General features: G+C 39.7%; 1 pseudogene; it reads right to left on the bottom strand.

Annotated features, from left to right (window-relative positions):
• Nucleotides 1-9,509: 9,509 nt before the first annotated feature.
• LOC119985487 lies at nucleotides 9,510-14,385 on the bottom strand (annotated as a pseudogene).
• Nucleotides 14,386-14,433: the final 48 nt, after the last annotated feature.

Below are 14,433 nucleotides of genomic sequence, written 5' to 3'. Positions count from 1 at the left end.
TGTCTTCAGAAGTAGAGTTGCGTGTCAAATAAGAAATACAGAAGTTGGTTAAGGTTGGTTAAGGTCGGCTTCATACAGGCAACCAGGTATGCTGAATGGTTATCCAATATTGTACCAGTAGTTAAGAATAATGGCAAAATTCGTATCTGTGTTCATTTTCGTGATTTAGACATTGCTACACCTAAAGATATGTATGTTATGCCAATTGCTGATATGCTGATAGATAGTGTGTCTCAACACGAGTTATTATCTAGGATGGATGGTTACTCTGGGTACAACCAGATATTTATTGCAGAAGAAGATGTTCCAAAAATGGCATTTAGATGTCCAGGAGCATTAGGGACATATGAATAGGTAGTGATGCCTTTTGGCCTAAAAAAATGCCGGAGCAACCTACCAACGGGCAATGAATGCTATCTTTCATGATATGATAGGCAGAAAACTGGAAGTTTATATTGATGATATCATTGTCAAGTCAGTTAAGGCCAATGATCATGTGGCCGATCTCAGACATGCATTTAAAAGGATGAGGCGGTACCAACTAAAGCTCAATCCTTTGAAATGTGCATTTGAAGTTAAAGCTGGAAACTTTCTGGGTTTTGTAGTCCATCAGAGAGGCATGGAGGTTGACCAAAACAAAGCCAAAGCTATATGCCAAGCTCAACCACCAAAGAACAAAAAACAGCTCCAAAGCTTCCTCGGTCAAGTAAATTACCTTAGAAGATTTATTTCAAATCTTGTAGGTAAGACCAAGGTATTCTCAGAATTGTTGAAGTTAAAGAAAGAGGAGGCATTCAGATGGGAGTCAAAACATGAAGAGGCCTTTCAAACCATCAAGGCCTACCTAAGCAAGCCTCCAGTCCTCATGCCACCTACCAGGCATAAACCATTGAAGTTGTATATATCAGCTACTGATGATTCCATTGGGTGCGTACTAGCCCAGGATAACGATGTTGGAAGAGAAAGAGCAGTCTACTACCTAAGCAGATTGCTGACAAATAGTGAAGGACGATATTCTACAGTGGAGAAGCTCTACCTTGCATTATATTTTGCATGTACCAAGTTAAGGCACTACTTGCTTCAAACTAAGGTGTACGTGATCTCAAAGATGGACAAGATCAAGCACATGCTGACCAAGCCATTATTAACAGGAAGGATAGGTCGATGGTCATTGGCCTTGACATAATTCAACCTCAAATGGAGACCACAATAGGCAGTCAAAGGACAAGCACTTGCTGACCACCCATGTCTGGAAATTCTTGAGACCTTACAAGGCATGATAGATGTGCACACTACACCAAACTTTGAAGATGAAGGTGAATGGGTGCTAAAATTCGATGGGTCGAGCACTGAGGTGGTTGCTGGAGCTGGGATAGTCATTCAATCCCCAAGAGGTACAAAAACCACCTTAGCTTTTAATTTGGATTTTGATTGTACTAACAACCAGGCAGAATATAAAGCGCTCATCATTGGCTTAGAGATTTTGCTTGAACCAAAAGCCAAAAATAATCTGGTGGTTGGAGACTCTAAGTTGGTGCTAAAATGACTGGCTGGAGAATAAAAATGTGCTAGCTTCACATTGGCACCATACTACAGTACAACCTTGCAATTGCTTGATGACTTCCAAGAGGTGGAGTTGAAGTACATTCCACGAGACCAAAATCATGAGGCCAACGGATTGGCCCAATTAGCTTCTGGTTTAATACTTCCAGAAAGTCTGGTACAACAAATCATCATAGTGGAAAGACGATCTCATCCATCTATCAAGGAGAGAGGCATGGCGGTTGAATGTCTAGCTCTTGACAATCAGATGGAAGACTGGAGGAGAGATATCATTAACCATCTATCATATCACAATGATCCAACATCCAGAAAGATCAAAGTGATGGCACAAAGCTATGTAATGATTGAAAGGGAACTCTTCAGAAAAGGAGCTGATGGTTTGTTACTTCGATGCCCTAGTTTTATTGAAAGTATGAAAATAATGCAACAGGTACACGAAGGTATCTGTGGTGCACATCAAGCCGGGCCAAAGATGAGATGGTTGATAAGAAGACACGGCTATTATTGGCTAACCATCCTGAAAGATTGCATTAAATATGCAAAAGGCTGTCAACAATGCCAAAAGTTTGGCAACATTCAAAAAGCACCAGCAGTAAACATGCAGCCTATCATTAAACCATGGCCATTTAGAGGATGGGTACTTGATATCATTGGAAAGATTTTTCCTGCCTCATCTAAGGGTCATCATTTTATTATGGTGGCTACTGACTATTTCACAAAATGGGTAGAGGCAGTACCTCTGAAAAAGGTTGAGCAAGCAGAGGTAGTAGATTTCATAAAAGAACACCTCATTTTTCAGATTTGGCATTCCAGAAACCATTACAACTAACCAAGGGACAATGTTCACTGGAGGGGAGGTCAAAGCATTTCTAGAAGATTATGGAATCAAATTGCTTACATCTACTCTATACTACGCTCAGGCCAATGGACAGGCAGAAGCTTTAAATAAGGTAATCATTTATATTTTGCAGAAAACTATTGAGGATAATTCTAGAGCATGGCATAAGATATTACAAGAAACATTATGGGCTTACCGCATATCCAAGAAGACAAGTACTGCCACTAGTCCTTTTGCTTAGAGATGGCAACGGGTCAGGTACCCTTCCAATTAGTGAATACCAAAACCGTTTCCATTTAAGGTACCTAATACCAAAACCTTTCCAAAACCGTTTAAAAAACCATTTAAATTTCCAAAACCGAAACCATTCCATAACCGTTTACTATCAGGTACCTGTTTACCATTTAACTTTTTAATTTGTTAAAATTTTCTATAAATGTATAATTCAATTTCTTAAAAAATAATATGACTTATCATGTTATTATAGTTTGAATGTATAATATATAATTCTATTATATTATTTTATTTAATATACTTGATCATGTTAAAATTTAGCATCCTAATAATATACTTTTATAAAGATGATTTATAATGTTATTACTATAATTTAGTTTTTTAATTAAACGGTTCGGGTACCCTAAATTTGGCATCAAAAACCAAACCCGACCCTAAATCATAACGGGTTTGAAAATTAAAACCAAAACCGTTTCCAAACCCTATAGGTTCGGTTTTCGGGTTTTAAATGGATCGGTTATCCTATGGATAGTGCTCGGATCGGTTTTTTTTGCCATCCCTACTTTTGCTATCACATATGGGCATGATGCAGTACTACCTATGGAGTTGGTAATTCCATCTTTGAGGGTCATGAAACAACATGGTCTATTTGCTGGAGAATATTCAGAAGCCATGAACATGGAGCTGGAGCAGTTGGATGAAAGCAGGATGGAGGCTCTGAACAAAATGATAGTCCAAAAGAAGAAGATAGTGAAGGCCTACGACAAGAAAGTAAAGAAGAAGGTGTTCCATGAAGGCCAAATGGTGTGGAAGGTAATCCTACCACCAGGAATTAAAGACAGAGAGCTAGCCAAATGGTCTCCCAAGTGGGAGGGACCCTTCAAAGTGCACAAAATTCTCAAAGGCAATGCATACTGGTTGGTAGACTTAGATGGTCAACCACATAAGAGATTTATCAATGGCAAATACTTAAAGCCATATTTCCAAAGCATTTGGAAATCTATATCTGTAATGGCATAAAGAATGTAGACGCAGGCTATTTAGCCGCAGCCATGAGCTGGCCTCAGCGGTCGCATATTATGAATAAAATATTAGATAACCATGGGCCACACAAAAGAAAGTGCAAATAAATTATTAGCAATTATAAAAGAAAATATCCAAAATTAAGGCCAAGTAATGGCCAAAGTCAAGTACTAGAAGCCTATAAAGTAAACCAACCAAGGCCAAACAATGGCCAAAATCCAATAGTCAAGTTAGCATATGCTTTAAGGATGACCAGGTATTTTGATGAGCTTGAAGACGAGCTTGAGTCAGCTGCACCAAGCTTGAGCATCAGGTAGTCGGGACTTGATAGAAGAACCTAGAGTATTCATGCTTTGCTGAGCCTCTTGGAATTTTTCATGCACCTGGCCTCTTGCATCATGCTGCTGCAGAATCTTATCCTTCAAACTTTGGATTTTGAGCTCCAAAGCTTCAATCTCCTCTTGAGCAGCAATAATGTCTTTTTGAATCCCAAGGTCTTCAGTAGCCAGACTTTCAGAATGGGCAAGTAAAATATCATAAGCAGCTCGGTCTTTAGATAAATCCTCTAACTTGCTAGATAAGGTCTGTTCCAGAGAATAATCTTGATGAAAAGCAGTGGGTAGATGATGCAAGTCGTGCTCCAAACGTATGAGCCTGCCTTTACTCTCTGGGACTATCTGAGGATCTGCCAGCAAAATCTTCACATGCTTCAAAGCTTCCTTACCATCTGCTTCTTGAACATCTGGAAGGTTTATCTCAAAAAGCTGGACCAATCTGTCGGTTGCATGCTGTAGTTCTTCCTCAGTTGGCACTTTGCTAGCAAGAAGAGGTGGAGTCAGGAAGGAGAAATCCAAACCTACTAATGGGTTTACTATGCTGGTTGGGATGATAGAGGTAAGCACTTTAAATGATGTTGCTGCCTGCATGCATATGGTATTGTCATAAGCATCAAAGTATTATTTATGGTAACAAAGTAAAAGAAAGATATCAACCTGGGAAGAGAGAGGAGTAACTGAGCCAGACGGTGGGTTGGAGATTTTGGGGGCAACAATTGGCTCATCTGTTGAATGAATGCCTACATAGCTGGTGGAAATCTTTTCACTCTTATCTCTAGAAGCTTCACTATCATCATCCCCTGAGATAGTAACAGGCTCTGAACTGGATTGTGTGGTCTTCTTTATTCTAGTGGAAGATCGTTGAGATCTTCTCACAGCCGCCACCTTCTTATAAGTTTTTGGCTTTTTACTGGGAGAAAGTGGCTCATTCTTAATGTTCAATTTTTTAGAGGAGATTGGAATGGCAGGAATAGCTGCATAACATACTGCCAGATCAGAACTTCATAAACAGATAAGCAAGTGAAAAAGAGAGCAAGAAACATACCAGGGGTAACATCTGCAATATCTGCCTCAGATTCAGTATTGAGAGGAGGAAGTGGTTCAAGTGGAAGCAGATTTATATAGTATCTTTCCTTCCAGGATTGATAGTCGGAGGTACTACCAGGACTAAATGGTGGTAGCATTTGGAATACAAACCTCCTCAAAGCATTATTATTGGCAGCCACCTGGTTTTCAATCCTTTCTCTGGACTGAACAATGGTCCTCTCTTCTCCAGGAGGGTTGTAATGGAAAAGACGATTAAGAGGCACATTTTGGGTATAACTCAATTGCCTAGCACAGAGCTGAGGGTTGTAGGCTTCAAAGCCACAAGGAGGGTTTATAGGATTATCAATGTTGGCACCTTCATGAAGATACCTGGGTGTAACAAGACTGGCCCAGAAATCACGAAGGAAATGGTCCATTACCATAGAGATGGTAACTTTTGAAGTCAACAAGGGCATCAAAGACCACCAGACAGAGTATCAGTAAACAAAAAATATTCAGAATCAGGTCGGTCTGAAGGTAAAGATAAGAAGAAATTGAAAATTTCTACAAAAGATTTATCACTAGTACAAGTTAAGACAGACTGCCCATAGGAAGTGAATTTGGTAGGCAGTCGATAATCAGGAGAACGTAAAGTAGGGAAGTAAGTCAACAGCCAAGGCTGAAGAATCCAAAGGCTGCTGCCAGACAAGCTATGATAAAAGGGTTTTTCAAAAGTAAGCAAAGAAAGACAGTGATAGACACGACCTAGCCAAATACTACCCAAAGCTACATTCTGACCTTCTGCTAGGGCACATGCAAGAGGAAGATAATCTTTGACAGGTTGATTAGCAAAGGTACCAAAAATATATCTGCATAGCAGACACCACAGGAACAAAGTATGTTCTTTGAAGGTAGGTTCTCCAAGATGTCTTGTGGAGCTTAAACCCTGGTAGGAAAAAGTCTTTTTTTCCTCCATTACTCCTACCTCGGTGATTCTTACTGAAGAAAAGAGGCAGGGAGCATCGGGACCTGTAATGGGTAGTCCAGTTAGGGCATACATATCCCTCAACGTGATGGTCATATGGCCACCTGGAAAGACAAAAGAATTTGTTGAACGAGACCAGAAACAGCAAGACGCTGAAATCAAAGACTGGTCGAAAGGAATTGATTCAAGGGTCATGTTAATAAGCCGATCAAGTCCTTGCTTCATCCACTATACACCGAAGGTAGTTCGAAGGCGATTAACCCAGTCTCTCCATCCTAGAGGCGGTTTGGGCCAAGAACGGTGACGTTCCAATAAAGGTAACTCCTTTACATGGTTAGCAAGAAGTTCTTCATGAAAAGATGATGAAAAGCTCGTCAGTCTTTTGGGGGAAAGGTGAGAGTCAATGTGAGCAGTATGTGGAAGGAAGGAAGCCATTGTAGAAAGAAGAAGAAAGGAGAAAGCTAGGGATTTCTCAAACAGGTGAAGAGATGAAGAGGCGTGCACGAGTGAAGGATTAAAGCTGATCAAATTAAATGAGGTAAGAGTAGAGTTTAAATTTTAAATGGATAGTAATTGATATTTGAAGGATTGTTGAGAAGGACCAAAAAATCAGCTTGGAATCCAACTTTGAACAGTTGAAATTCAAGCTGGGGGGGGGGCAATTGTTGGCACCAAAAATATATTGGGCCTAATGGGCTAAGAATATATGCAAGGCCCATTGTGCTACCTATTATGGCTTGGATTCCGATGGCCCATAAACCTATATTATTGAAGAAAAGAAGTCCATTTGATGAGTAACTGCCATATAGAGTTATGCTGAGATTGGTCCATGAAAAAAGGAAGAAGTGGTGGTAGTTATAACAAGATGGTCTAGGTGGTAGCTTGTGAGATATTTAAGGGAAAACTAACATGAAGAGGTGGTAATGTAGTAATGGTTTCAAACTGACAGAAGATGGCATGAATCAAGGATAACTGTAGAGAAATCATGGTTTATGGAGGAGATTTTCGTGCAAAGACAGAAGATATATAAGATGGTAGACAGACGGAGAACACACACAACCAATCAGTCAAACAAACTACTAAAGCCCAAAGGCAATTTCAACTTTCAAGCTTCCTAGCATTCTAGCATTTCATTTACATTTCCAAATCTTTGTCAATCTCAAACTATGTCAAATTTTCTTGTGTTTATTCCTTATCAAGTTTCAATGTCAATCATTGTTGTGTAAATTGTTCTTGGTATCTGTTTTTGTTTCTTCATTTCAATCTCAACGAAGAGCACTTCAGTGGAGTTGGGGAACCTAGAACTATTGAGGTCCCAAGATAGTTCGCTCAATCATTTAGATATAAGTCATATTTACATTTGGTGCAATTTATTCATTAGTGAAGGAAACTTTAATCCTTGGCACACCTGCAAATCATCATCACCTTGGGCCACATTTAGGTGACAACAACTTTTTTTAATATGTAAAATAATTTATTGTTTTTTAAGGAAATAATTTATAGCTAATTGGGGAATTGTATAATCTTGTACCGACAATGATGGTTTTGTTATAATGTCATCAAACAAAAGAACTTAACAAACAAATTGTACAAATATTTAATTAAAGCTTCTAAAAAGAGGAGACAAAATGACAAATTGACTTTCCTTTGATTGTTTTGTATAATGCTTTACCATTTCCCTTATTTTTATTTCTCCGCCGTTTGTTACTAATAAAAAAATTATGAACAAGTTCAAACTCCAAACAATCTCTCCCCACACACTCTTTTTTTGCGGTGTTTTAAAAGTCAATCCAGGGCGTCTGTCAAATTGGTTGGATCTATGCGATTTAATTTTACACTTGGAATCAATGTTTTAAATACCGATATCAAAATCATATTAGTAAAGCGACTAATTCAACCGGCCAAACCGTAAAAATTATATATATATATATATATATATATATATATATAAAAGAATTCTCTTATGCACAGCTAACTTGCGCACTTAAAATAAGCACCACTTTTTAAAGGTATGGATGAGTGAAATGATAAATGGAACCCACTGCCTTGGGTCCCACATATTTTAAATCAATGGTGAGACCATAAATGGGTATTTTAAGTGCGTAAATTAGATGTGCACCAGAGAATTCCTATATATAAGAGTATAAGAATAAGCGAAATTTCTCTAAATGACCTAATCCACTAACAAAACCACAAAAATGATCTGGTTTGTTAAAAACAGGTAAAATGACCACTTTTTAATTTTCAAAGTCAAATATACCCTTACCCTTATAAAACAAATACAGATCTGAATATCATTCTCTCATCCTTCTCTACCGAAACACAAAATAACAATTTTTCTACCTCGTGACGCAACTACTCCACCTCAATCTGCACTTGAAAACACTAAAACCCTTATCGGAAAACACAAATCAGAAATACCCATTGTATCGGCAATATTCGTTTTTAATTCGCACAGCTCTCATTGCAAGTAAGTACATATATATACAATGGTCGTCTTCAGTTTCATTTACTTGTCCTGCTATAGTCGAGCAAATTGCTCGAGAATTTTATATAGTTGATTAATCTATTTTTAGTAGAGTATTTGGTCGAGCAACAATGAATTATCTAGTCGAGCATTATTTTTTTGGTCGAGTATAACGAAATTGTTTGGTCGAGCAATATCTTTTATATGCTCTAGCATTAGATTTATACTTGTTTGTGTATTTTTGTAGGTCGAGCATTTATTAATTTTTGGTCGAGAAAATGCTTTTAGTGGTCGATCAACCTTTTTTGTTTGGCCATGAATCATTTACCATGTAACTTGTTTTTACAAGGATGACATTAATTGATTTCGTGGTCTTGTATGGTGGCCAATGGGAAATTTTTCGCGGTATGTACAAGTTCAAAGGTGGAAGAAGTCAAGGTGTCATTGTTAATGATACCATTACATATTCAGAGCTGGTGGATATGATCTATGAGTTGTTTGGAGTTGATAGTAATACACATGTTTTGGAGTTGAAGTTTGCATATAATACACACTTTGACATGGAACCAATGGTCTTAAGTAATGACCGTGACCTCAAATTCATCTCAAGGTAAAATGATGATCCTCGAGGACTTGCTACTCCACTTTGTGCATCAATTCTTCCTATACATGAAGATAAGGTTCCCTCACAAAATGTGAGTTTCATTCTCCAAAAGCAGGAGGAGTTTATTTGACAATCGACAAACGTGTGTAAGGGTTTTGTTGATTGTGGATTCAGCAACATAGATGCGTCATCAAATCCGGATAATGATGGTGATGATGACAATGAACATCATTATAAGCCTAATGAGGGTTATCTATTTGAGGATCATTGGTTTCATGATGATACCGTGATACAGGACTACGAAGAGGATTCGCAATCTCGTATCTAAGATAGAAGAGAAATTAAGAACAACTGGGTTGACAAGAAAAGTAACTTGATTTTGTCGAAGAAATCCTCCGGATACAGAACTCACCACCGAATGATTCGACACAAAGTCAAGGATCTAGTGACGAATGGATTCGATACAGAAACACCACGAGTCCACGCTCACTATCTAGCCTAATCGTTGATACAGGAGCACCACAACGAAAAAACTAGGGTTTTGGAAGTTTTTCACAACCAAGGAAGAGAAAGCCTCTCAATTTTATTAAGCACCAGAATAATAATCTCATACAAACTAGGGCCTTTAAATAGTTGCGAAATAAATCCCCACACATTAGGTTTAGGAAACCCTATTAAAAAGAGAACAAAAATACCAAAATTCGTGCTAGCTAAAAAAAAGGAAACAAACTCGAAATAAAATAATCGGCTGATTTGGCTCGAGCTACCAAAGTTTGCATAGAGCTAAGACAAGCAATTCTCACAAGAGCTGCTACTGATGCAAATTTGGCTCGAGCTAAAAAACTCAATTCTCACATGAGCTTCTACTGATGCAAAACTTTGTTATGGATCCGACGTCCGCGTCATTCTCTCCGGGTTGGAAGGGACTAGACCTCGAAGTTAGCAACTCCTCCACAACCTCCTCTTCATCTTCTTTGTAAGGAGACAGGTCGGCAACATTAAAAGTAGCGGAAACTCCATACTCACCTGGCAACTCTATCTTATATGCATTGTCATTGATCTTCGCAAGAACACGAAATGGACCATCAACTCGCGGCTGTAACTTAGCAAACTTGCGATTTGGGAACCGCTCCTTCCTCAAGTGAATCCACACCAAGTCACCTACATTAAAAGAAACAAACTTTCTATGCTTGTTAGCACGAGAAGCATATTGGTTAGCTTGTTTAGTCAAGTGCTCACGGACTTGCTCATGAATCCGTTTAATTTGAGAAATACGATCAGCTGCATCCCCACTAACTTTGTGTGGAGTAGGTATAGGAATCAAATCTAGAGGACCATGGGGGTTTCGTCCATACACCGCTTCAAAAGGACTAACACCTGTTGATTGACTTTTTGACTTATTGTAAGCAAACTCTGCATGGGGCAACATCAAATCCCATTCTTTAATCTTTTTCCCCACCAAACTCCTCAAAAGATTGCCAAGAATACGATTCACAACTTCCGTTTGTCCGTCGGTTTACGGATGACAGGCCGTACTAAATTGCAGTCATGTACCAAGCTTTAGCAATAAAGTACGCCAAAAGTGGCTTAAGAACTTCACATCTCTATCGGAAGTGATAGTTTGAGGAATTCCATGAAGCTTTACCACCTCCCGAAAATAAAGATCCGCCACTTGAGTAGCATCATTAGTTTTGCTACACGGAATAAAGTGCGCCATCTTGGACAATCTATCCACAACCACCATAGCGGAATCCTTTCCCCGTTGCGTTCTAGGCAAACCCAACACAAAGTCCATCGTCACATCTTCCCATGGAGAATTAGGAATAGGTAAAGGCGTATATAATCCAGAATTTTGCCCACGCGTCTTAGCCTTGACGCAAGTCACACACCTCTCAACAATACGAACAACATCCTTGATCATCATAGGCCAAAAGAAAGATTCTTGGACCAAGGCCAACGTTTTGTCTCTTCCAAAGTGACCCACCAATCCTCCACCATGTGCCTCACGCACAATTTTCTCCCTCAAGGAACAATTGGGTATACACAATTGGTTACCTTTAAATAAGAACCATCACTCAACAGATAAGGAGGCATAGGACCCTCCGAACAAGCAGCCCAAATAGTTCCAAGATCAACATCGTCCACATATAAAGTCTTAATATGATCAAATCCAATCAAACGACTTTGGAGACTCGTAAGAAGTGCATATCTTCGGCTCAATGCATCGGCTACTTGATTCATCTTTCCCGTTTTGTGTTTAAGAACAAAAGAGAAAGATTGTAAAAACTCTACCCACTTAGCATGTCTTGAACTCAATTTTTGTTGACTACTCAAATATTTCGACGCCTCATGGTCGGAATACAAAACAAAATCCTGCGGCAACAAGTAATGGCTCCAATGAGACAAAACGTGCACAATAGCATAGAACTCCTTGTCATAAGTAGAAAACCGTCGCTTTGCATCACTCAACTTCTCACTAAAGTAAGCTATAGGTCGGCCTTCTTGACTCATAACAGCTCCAATCCCAACTCCGGAGGCATCACAATCAACTTCAAATAATTTTTTGAAATCCGGCAATGCGAGAACGGGGGCTTCGGTCATCTTCTTCTTCACTAACTCAAAACTAGATTGAGCTTCATCATTCCACTTGAAATTTCCTCCCTTCATGCATTCTGTAATAGGTGCCATGATAGTGCTAAAACCCTTGATGAATCTTCTATAGAAAGAAACCATACCATGAAAGCTCCGCACATCATGACTGTTTTTAGGAATAGGCCAAGTTTGGATAGTCACCACTTTTCCAGAATCCATACGAATGCCATCACCCGCTACCACATACCCCAAAAAGATCACACGCTTTTGAAAGAAATCACACTTCTTCAAGTTGGCATACAAAAGCTCACGCCTTAACAAATTAAACACTTCACTCAAGTGTGCAACATGCTCCTTTTCAGATTTGGAATAAATCAAGATATCATCAAAATAAACAACAAGAAACTTACCCATGAAAGGTCTAAAGATCTCGTTCATCAATCGCATGAAAGTACTTGGAGCATTGGATAACCCGAATGGCATTACTAACCATTCATATAACCCTTGACCGGTTTTGAATGCCGTCTTCCATTCATCCCCTTCTCTCATTCGAATTTGATGGTACCCACTCCTCAAATCAATCTTTGAAAATACACTAGCTCCATAAAGTTGGTCCAACATATCGTCCAATCTAGGAATTGGAAAACGGTATTTGATAGTAATTTTGTTGATGGCTCTACTATCAACACACATTCTCCAAGATCCATCCTTCTTTGGTACAAGTAGTGCCGGTACCGCACAAGGACTCACGCTTTCCCTCACAACCCCTTTCGCTAACAACTCTTCAACTTGCCTTTGTAATTCCGCACTTTGGGAGGGATTCATGCGATATGCCGCTTTGTTAGGTAAAGAAGCACCCGGCACAAGATCAATACAATGTTGAATGGATCTCTTGGGTGGTAATCCCGGTAGAATCTCACTAGGAATAACATCGGAAAATTTCTCTAAGATAGGGTGCAACAAAGGATGTAAAGGCATACCATCTCCATCATTCTTCTCACTCCCACACTCCACCACTACTAAAGCATACAAATTTTGTTCCACTTCGGCTTCCCTCATAATTTGGGAGCCTGTCAAAAATACCCCACCATTCCCCTTTTCGTTTTCTTTTTCAGCATCGGGCTTCATTGCTGCTAACACAATTTTTCTTCCATCTTTACTAAAAGAATAAGTATTGTGAAAACCATCATGACTAACCTTTCGATCATATTGCCAAGGTCGCCCCAGTAAAATATGACAAGCGTCCATGGGAACGATGTCACACCAAACGGTATCGCTATATGTCTTGCCAATAGAAAATTCCACTAGACACCGCTTCTCCACTCTTGTGCTCTTTCCCTTTTGGAACCATTGAAGATTGTAAGGATGAGGATGGGTCTCGGTTGGTAATCCCAACTTTTGAACCATAGTCAGGGCGACAACATTAGTGCAACTTCCTCCGTCAATGATTACCTTGCACACCTTGCCCTGGGTCGTGCACTTAGTGAAGAAAATACACTCTCGCACCCAACTATCTTCATTCCCAATGGTTGTTTGCAAACAACGTTGAATTACTAAACTCTCTCCCTCATCCGCATGTAAAATCTCCTCCACTTCGGTTGACTCTTTTACCTCTTCTTCCGAATACTCTACATAAGCCGTCTCCTCCCCCTCTAGGATGGTAATCACTCGTCGATTTGGGCAATCCGATGCAATATGCCCAAATCCTTGGCACTTGAAACACTTCCTTCCCTCCGGCTTATTGATAGGCCTTTGGAAAGTCTTCGAGGAATTAGCTTGTTCTCTTGGGACCTCCACCTTTTTAGAATTACTTGGAGGTGTAGTGTTGCTAGAAGAACTCGTAGTCGATCTATAATTGGATAGTTTATAAGGTGTTTGATATCCGGGTTTGTGACCCCTTTGTTTTTCTACCTTAATAGCCAACCTCTTCACCTCGGTATATGTCCAATAAGGTTGAAGTACCACCGCATCTGCAATCTCAACCCTCAACCCCCTCAAATACCTCACAAAAGTTTGCTCATCCGGTTCAGATATGTCACACTTGAGCATGAGATTATCAAACTCCCTTGTAAACTCCGCCACGGACTTCTCCCTTTGTCTCAAGTCACACAGCTGCAAATAATTGTTGTGCATGTAATCTTCACTCAAGAACATCTGTTTCATGACACTCTTCATCTTTTCCCATGTCCGGATTCGCTCCTTGCCTTGCCTACGTCGATATCTCTTCACATTCTCCCACCAAATTGAGGCATATCCTTTCAATCGGATGGCCACAATTTTTACTTTCTTCTCTTCAGCATATTCTTTGTAGTCAAATATACGCTCCACCGTATGCAACCAATCAAGGAAGGCATCACAATCAAGCCTTCCATCAAATTTAGGAAGCTCAATTTTTACATTATCAAAATCCTTCAGCCTATGGTCATACTCAAAATCAAGATCGGGTTCGTCAAAATCCTCCTCTTCACTAGAAGAATTTTAAAACCCCCTTCGTGGCCCCCTAGGCCGAAACCTAGCCGGTCGCTCCTCATCAAATTGGGGTTGTTGGTTCACTCATCCCATTGGTCGTGGAACCGGCACGCGGGCTGTCCTCAACGCGGCCAACTCCCTCCGTAATTCTTCAATCTTAGCTCTCAAGGCGGCTTCGTTATTGCCTTGCGTCTCATGTACATCATTCCTTGGATTAGCGGCTACATCATCCTTCTTGTCTTTGGCCATGGTTCTTTGTTCTATGCGAACAAGTCTCTTACTATTAGCTTCTCTTCT

The sequence above is a fragment of the Tripterygium wilfordii genome, chromosome 19 (assembly GCF_013401445.1).
Source record: "Tripterygium wilfordii isolate XIE 37 chromosome 19, ASM1340144v1, whole genome shotgun sequence".
Lineage (NCBI taxonomy): Eukaryota > Viridiplantae > Streptophyta > Magnoliopsida > Celastrales > Celastraceae > Tripterygium > Tripterygium wilfordii.
This window is presented reverse-complemented; position numbering and strand designations above follow the sequence as displayed.